Raw genomic sequence first — 7063 nt, forward strand, 5'->3', positions numbered from 1 at the left:
ACCTTATGTGGTGAGGAATGCATAAGATGCTTTAGAACCTCCCTGTAAACACAAAACAATGTCAGAAGCCTTTTAGAAACACTACTGTATTAAGTCAAGCCACACCCATGTAAATACTATAAGCTCTGCAACAAGAGTAAAATCATAAAGTCCACAGATTTAGCAAGAAACGTGATCTCAGACACACACATACACACATGCATAAATTAAAGTTTGCTCTAAATATTTATTGGGAATTTTTGTCTTACCTTTGAAGTCATGATGTAGATAATTTTTAGTCACATATTAATGTATTGAATGTAACATTGCCTTTGAACTGTCAGTAGGCTATGATGTCTTCTTTGCTGCACAATTGAACCAGTTCTGTGATTTTTATTTTCTTTAAACTGTTAAGACTTAAATGAAGCCTGCTCTTTACAAACATAGGTGTCACAAACTAGATTAGCCATAAACTTTGACCTCAATAACATGTGTTAAATGTCTTTATAAAATAATATTCACCTATTTTTCTGAAATCTTACAGTATAAGAAATATTTTTAGACTACTCATTTGAGATCTTCTGTAGTATGTGGTTTACTTAGCTACAGTTTTTAATAAATCTGACTTAAATTTCAATTTAGGACTGAGGAAAAAATTTCCTTTTTTCTGTGCTGACTTGGTGTGTCCTATCTTTTTTGGCTACACTAAATATTGGTGTCTGTAAAGATAGGATAATACCTAATCCTCCCTCTTTTCTAGCCATAGTTAATCCTTTCTGGTACTTATCCTATTAACTCCCCCTTTCCTCCTCCTGTTTTTAAATACTCAAACATTGTATTCAAATTACTTATATATATTGCTATTCTTGTGATGAAGTTGATGTAAGAATGATACACCCTCAAAATTCTGACAACTCAAAGAAAAAGATAGCACATCTTTGTTTCAATAGTTACTTGTGAATACTCGGAGTGATGATATTTAGGCAATTATTCATTTTTCTTTAGTCTGTATTTTTGACAAAGAAGCTTGAATCCATTGAATTTCACATGATTATCACAACCTGAAAGGTTATCTGGTCTGCAGATGTGTAAAGCTTGCAACTGTGGGTTCATTTTGATTTTTCACCTGTAACAGCAAATAGATGAGGAGGTTTTCTGTTTTTTTCAGAGCAATTTTATTTTTCCAGACTGTTTTCCCCCTTTTCAGACATCAGTTGCTGTTACAGTGCCCTGTTTTTGCTCTTACCAGTGGTATCTCAGGATGTGTCTGGTTTCTAGGTACCCAGCTATACTTCAAGGATGTTTCTGGCAGTTCCAGGCTGGCAGTCCTTTCTCTGTCAGTATTTTTCAACGGACGTTTTATTTTGGTCATCAATTTTCCCTTTCTAACCAGGCCACCTTTATGGCTGCTCACATCAATGGTGAGCCAACTGAAGGAAAACCTTTCCTTTAATTCAGGGTATGTTGACCTGGGCTTTCTCAAAAGCTCTTTGACTATTACAAGAACAACAAATACAAGCTTGTCATATATCAGTATATGAAAGATAGCCTCAGATAACCTTTTGATTTTATTCTTTTCAGAAAAACTAATGATGCCCACTAGAAGAGAGAGGTATTGAAAAATGACTGGCAACCTGCTGGCAACCCATGAAATTTAGGAGATCGCCTCTATCCTGCTTAGGTTGATTTTTGTTTCTCAGGAAGACTGTTTTGTTACATTTTATTTTATTTGTAAAATATACACTTTAAAAACTCAGCTACTGATAGCCTGGTGCCTGTGTATTAGCATAACATTAAGTATGGCAGAAAGACATCAGCTTGCTTTCTTCTGGTTTGTTCTCAGGTATTCTTCCAGGAGGAGAAAGTGGTTGCAGAGCCTTTAATTTTCTTCTGCCCCATGTGAAAAAGAATTAAACACTACTGTTGACTGCTGTCTCTAAGCCACAAGTACACAATTTGGGCCTTCCTCTCTTTTAGATTCTTTTCTTTGTGATTCATTGTTATCCCCAGGTGCCATTTCTGACAGTGGCTTGCCTGTGGCTATACATTCCTCACACACATAGTTTGACATACCAACTGTTGTCTGTCACAGGCTTCTTTTTCACTAACATTAACTACAGCTTGTTTTGTTGGAAAGGCAGAATGTTCCTTCAGCTTCCTTTTACATTTATATGCATTCTTCAACAGCATTTTTGTATTTTCTTTTGTATAGCTAGGATCAAATTTCCAAAAATATAAAACATCTCGAAGATGTACATGGAGATAAAGTATATAATGACATAAACTGGAAATGTTTTTTTCTATCATTTAGGTTTTTTTGACAGTAGAATGTCAGTTGGTTTGGAAAATTATTATGAGGCAGAACTAAGAGATGTCATTTGTATCAATATTATTCAGTGTAACTTGACTAGATATGAGTTTGCAAATGTACAGTGTTGAGACAATGAGATAATATTTTAAAATTTAATTTACTTTGTTAAAAGTAAAATTTAAGGCCACTAATTTATGAACTGGCTTCTCTCTATCTATCTATCATCAGTATAGGGGAAAACAGAAAGACTTTCCTAGAAGAGACACCCATTTGTGTAGCTGAATTTGTCCTGTTCCTTCTCTGATACTCTTTTAATGATAAATTGGTTTAATTTATAGTCTAGGTCAGTCTGAGCTTGATAAGCTTCATAATTTACCAGTGGGAATATTTCAGTATTACAGTTGCTTGACAGAAGAGAACTTAATAGGTAAATTCTAGAAAAGCGTATCACTTCAGAGTTTTGCACAGCTAAAGTGTCAACCACATAGAGCTGACTAAACACTTTTAGAGTTTTATATCTGTCAGGGAATTGGGTACTATATAAGCAATTATACAGTAATAAGATAATAGCAACAAATAAAATTTTATAAAAATAAAACACATCTCAGACTTCACTTTATGTTGTGTGCTAGGCTTCTCATTAGTCTGGAAAAGAAGTATAAAATTAATTATTATTTTTTCTTTAAAAAAGTAATAAAACTTCCCACATTTTTCCCTAGACATAATATTGTTTACATATTTCACTAGCCATAGATCTCATATCACTTCAGTAGGATTCCTCACATTTTTTATGATACCTGGAAAATGCTATAAAATTCAAAAGCATCGAATATTTCCTGTGTTACAAAATTTTGCCAAATATGGCAAGAGGTTTGCTGAAATTCTAAACTGCCTACTCAATTATTTTCTATTACAGTATTAAACTTTCTTGGAGAGAAACAAATAAATATAATAGAAACAAGAGTGTCTTTTCACCAACTTATGAGCTTGTATACAAGGGAGTCCTCAACAATATTTTAATTTCATTACCAATTGCTAATTAGTCCACTGAACTTGTCTATATGTGTTGCTGTTGTCATGCTTGAGTACACTTGAGAAAATCAAGTAGGAAGTATATATGTTTAATGTCTGATAATTAGGCAATATTGTTCTCACTTTGAATGATTTGTCTGGAAACATATAATTATTTATTATTCTGAAAGTGTTAGAGGTACTAAGTCTAAACACACCTGATTTTTTGGCAAGTTGATTCCGATCAGACTTTAGCTGAAAGGAGTTTTTGCAGAAGCTGGCAAAACTGAGCAGCATTGCATGGGACAAGGGTGAGGGAAATACTGGCTCTAATCAGAAGCCAGAACAATTGCTGAAAGCCTGTACTAAGATCAGGTAATAGATTGTTTGCTTCTCATGCAGATGCCTCTGTCTCTTGCCTCTACTTCCTCCTCCACAAGTTCCTTGGTTAAAACTGCACAAAGAAAGTTATTAAGCATCAAATAGAGGCATTCCTTCTTGCGCTGATCACTTCTTTACCTTCCTCTTCTGTTCTCAAGCTCGCATCAGCTCTTTTATGTCATTGCTCCTACTGCTTTTCCTTTCCACTTTTATTTTAGTTGATCCCATGCTCTTTCTCCTCATTCTGTCTGTTCATACTACATACATATAGTTATGATGAACATGGATTTTACTGACATTGAATCGCTTTATATATACATCCAACGTGCAGCTCTGTTTCTAGTTTACTTATGCAGATTGTATGTTGTTTGAACAGCATGACCTATGTATATTGTGTGTATAGAGTGCCTAGGACAATAGAAGCCTACTTTTATTAAATAATAAATCCTATTTTTATTTTTATTTATTTTTAAAAATTTATTTATTATTAATAAAACAGATATGTTCAAATAAAAACATAATCAAGAGCAGGTACAAGCATTAATAATCAGATATTTAGCTAATTCAACCAAATACAAATTAGAAATTATGAAACCTTGAACCTGATTCAACATTGGTAGTTTAGTAAATCTTCAGTTACCTTTATCTTTAGCTACTTTACCCTATGAATGGAAGGAATAGTGGAAGTTGTTAGAAAAATATGATTGTAATCTTAAATATTCAGACAAAAGAGCATTGTCATCACAGACAGTGCACATCTGTGGAATGAATAGGAAAAAAAAAAAAAAAAAAGAAAATATCCCTACAGGTTAGTGCCACATGAATTTCAAGGAGGTATTAATGAATCTGTTATTTTGTCTTGGGATCAAGTTTATGTATCTGCTTTATGTTCCATCATTGTTTAGTAGGTACTTTTCTTCATAAATCTATTCCAAATACACTACAATGTATTTTTCCTCTTGTAATGTGTTCATTTTAAGTTTTCAAGTTGTTTACAGAACTGCAATAATTATTTTAATTATATTTTACTATTTTTAATTTTGGGATACTTAAGTAAATTTTGTGGAAAAATCACAAATCTCAAACTAACTGTAACTATTTCTAATTGTTTAATATATCATATATTATACAATATATATGATCATAGAATTGTAGAATACAAGGTTGGAAGGGACCTCAAGGATCACCTGGTCCAACCTGTCATGGCAAAAGCACAGTCAAGATAAGATGGCCCAGCACCCTGTCCAGATGAATCTTAAAAGTATCCAATGTTGGTGAATCCACCACCTCCCTGGGAAGATTATTCCAATGGCTGATTGTTCTCATTGTGAAAAATTTTCCTCTTGTGTCCAGCTGGAATGTCCCCAGGAATAATTTGCACCCATTACCCCTTATCTTCTCTGTGTGAATCCCTGTAAAAAGGGACCCTCCATCTTCTTTGTAGCTCCTAAGCCTTCTTTTCCCAAGGTTGAACAAACCCAGTTCTCTCAGCCTATCCTCATACGGCAGGCTTCCCAGTCCTTTGATCATCTTGGTGGCCCTTCTCTGGACCCCCTTCAGCCTGTCCACATCTTTTTTGTATAGCAGGGGCCAAAACTGAACACAGTATTCCAGGTGTGGCCTGACAAATGCTGAGTAGAGTGGGATAGTGACTTCTTTATCTCTGCTTGTGATGCCCTTATTGATGCAACCCAGCATCCTATTGGCCTTCTTGGCCACAGCAGCACACTGCTCACTCTTTTCCGTTGTCCACCAGGACCCCCAGGTCCCTTTCTACAGAGCTGCTTCTGAGCCAGGTAGATCCCAGCCTGTGCTGCACTCCTGGATTATGTTTTCCCAGGTGTAAGACCTTACATTTGTCTTTGTTGAATTCAACGAGCTTCTTGTTAGCCCACTCTTCCAGTCTATCCAAGTCTTCCTGCGGGGTGGCGCTCTCTTCTGAAATATCCGCTTCCCCACTCAGTTTGGTGTCATAGGAAAAATCCATCAGGCTACACTTGATCCCATCATCCCAAGATCACTTATTGAGATATTAAACAGCTTTGGTCCCAATATTGATCCCTAGGGGACCCCACCTGTGACAGGTTGCCAGTTTGTAAAGGAGCTATTTACCACCACCCTCTGGGTGCAGCCTGTCTGCCAGTTCTCCACCCACCACACAGATCACTTGTCTGGACTGTAATGCATCAGTTTCTCAAGGAGGAGTCTGCAGGAGATTTTACTGAAAGCCTTGGAGAAATCCAGTATTAGATAGCAAAATATATGCCATACTACACGTTATGTATTATTTATTATATGCTTTTATTTATTTTAGGTAATTTAAGGTATTCATTTAAATTGGTGTATGAATAAAGGTAAAAACTATTTTTGTGCTATGTGTAGTTGTGAATAAAGAAGATCTGATGCTCGTGACACTTATACAATGATACACTTAAAAGACTGAAATGGGGTTTATAGGAACTTTTGCAAAATATTTTAAAAATATGTTTATCACAGTTTTCATAGAATCATAGAAACGTCTAGGTTGGAAAAGACCCTTAAGATCATCAAGTCCAACACTAAACCATGTCTCAAAGCATGAAGTCTTTTTGTACAGCTTTTCCTTATTATAGATAACCTATGCATCTTCTGTATTCATGTTTTCTTTGAAAGATCAAGATATTAACCATGCATTGTGTGTTGTGTGTTGGGGTTTTTTTGGTAGTTCATAGTTAAGGATTTAAGAGAAGCAAAATGGACTTAAATAAATTCACAAATCTTTAGGCTGTAAAAATGCTTTTCTTACAGTAGAGGCAACTAACAGTCAGCAATCTTTGTAAGAATTTATGGATGACATGCATGCTGTAGATACCTGCGAAACAGTAGCAGCTGAGGGCTTGATCACGTATATGTGGAAATCCAGAGTATCTTACCTTTACTATAATGATTTTATCACTCTTTTGTAACTGAATTGATTTTAAGTCTTAGAGTTGAATTGAGGACACAAACTCCATCAGCTTTATCTTCCAGAAGGTGGACTGCCTTTCCCAGTGGAAAAAGAACTGCTGGTAGATCAGATAAGTGTTAAAACTTCTTATCTTAGGTTACCAGCAAGTCATAAACCAAGTATATTTTGTCTTATTTCTTGTACCAAATAAATTCTATCCCTGAAAAAACCTCAATAGGGATATTAGAATTCTACAATAAACATAGATTGTATATTGTGTTTGTGAATCACAGAATCATAGAATCTTAGTTTGGGTTGGAAGGGGCCCCTAGAGGTCATCTAGTCCAACAATCCTGCAGTGAGCAGGGATACCGCTAACTAGATCAGGTTGCTCAGAGACCCGTCCAACCTGGTCTTCAAGGTTTCCAGGGATGGGGCCTCCACTACCTCTCTGG

Source organism: Egretta garzetta, unplaced genomic scaffold, assembly GCF_000687185.1.
Source record: "Egretta garzetta isolate BGI_Z169 unplaced genomic scaffold, ASM68718v1 scaffold47, whole genome shotgun sequence".
NCBI classification, from domain to species: domain Eukaryota; kingdom Metazoa; phylum Chordata; class Aves; order Pelecaniformes; family Ardeidae; genus Egretta; species Egretta garzetta.